The sequence below is a fragment of the Hyaena hyaena genome, unplaced genomic scaffold (assembly GCF_003009895.1).
Source record: "Hyaena hyaena isolate Hyena2069 unplaced genomic scaffold, ASM300989v1 scaffold_723, whole genome shotgun sequence".
NCBI classification, from domain to species: domain Eukaryota; kingdom Metazoa; phylum Chordata; class Mammalia; order Carnivora; family Hyaenidae; genus Hyaena; species Hyaena hyaena.
This window is the reverse complement of record NW_024081356.1, coordinates 254,032-255,325: the sequence shown is the minus strand read 5'-3', so window position 1 is coordinate 255,325 and position 1,294 is coordinate 254,032.

Here is a 1,294-nt window from a genome sequence, read left to right as displayed (position 1 = left end):
GATTACTCAGTCATTGGTTTTGGGGGAGTGCTTTTCTTGCTCAAACCAGATAGAATGCTCTCTCCCCAACTTTCTCCTTCTCCTCTCTGTGAGAAGGGCTCCCTACCTTCTGTGGCACCAAGGCTTTTCTCTCTGCGAGTTCACCTGCCAGGTTCTTTTTCTCTAATTATTCAGATTGTTCTCTTAAACTTCAGGATTAATCCTTAATTTCCCAGATGTTCAAAATTATTTCATGTTGATCTAGCTATGTTCGAGGAACAAGGCAAGCCCAGGGTCCCATTAGTACTCTGCCATCTTAACTCTTCTTTCTCTTTCTCTCTCTTTTTAAGATGTTATTTTTAAGTAATCTCTTCACCTAATTTGGAGCTCAAACTCTTCTTTACTGACTGAGCCAGCCAGGTACCACCAGAGCCTTCCTTTCTGCTTTGCATGGTTTTCCTTGGTCCACTAAAATATATGACTTTCTTGTGTGCATCTTCTAGATAAACTTGCAAGGAAGTTTTCCAACACTCATAGGCCCTCACTCTATTTTGTTCCAGATTCTGAAGTAGGTGTCATGGGCCACTATGTTCTGTGAGATCAGTTGGGTTCTGGTCACATTTGGGTTCCATTGTCATGGAGCTAGACTCATTGAAGGCCATTGACCATGGTCAGTCCCTTCTTCTTAGTATACAAAGGAGGGGGGGGTTGGACCAGAGGGGATGTTTGGTCCAGGATGACAGAGAAAGTAGAGAGCTGGTGTCTGCCTTGGTGGGCAGCCTCAGACCATAAATCCTCACCTCCCCGTCACACCACTTGCAAACCTGGGTAAGACAGGAGAATACTCCTCTTTTGCTCCCATCATGCAGACATTGACTGTCAGCTGGGATTTAGCTAAGATCAGAAGACTTCCATGTGTCTTCTCCCTGTGACTTGAGCTTCCTCACAACTGAGTGGATGAATTTCAAGGACAAATGTCCTATGCTCTTAGAGGAGCTGGGATTCCCTAGGTGGTGCCATTCCAAAGGCATCTTGACCAGCCCACCTTAAGTCCCTCAGGATATATCTGGAAGACTTTGGAAAGACCTTCTTTGCAGGCTGAAAATGATCTGTCTCCTCCTTGCTTTGCAAGATTTCCTGGAAGTCTTTTCCCAAGTGTGGACTGCATAGGATGTTCTTGCTCTCAGCTGCCCTTATATTCAGGAGATGGTCTTGTTTCAGGGCCCTGTCTAATTTTATCAGACAAGACCTGCAGTGGGGCACCTGGGCGTCTCAGTCTGTTGAACGTCCGACTTCAGCTCAGGTCATGATCTCG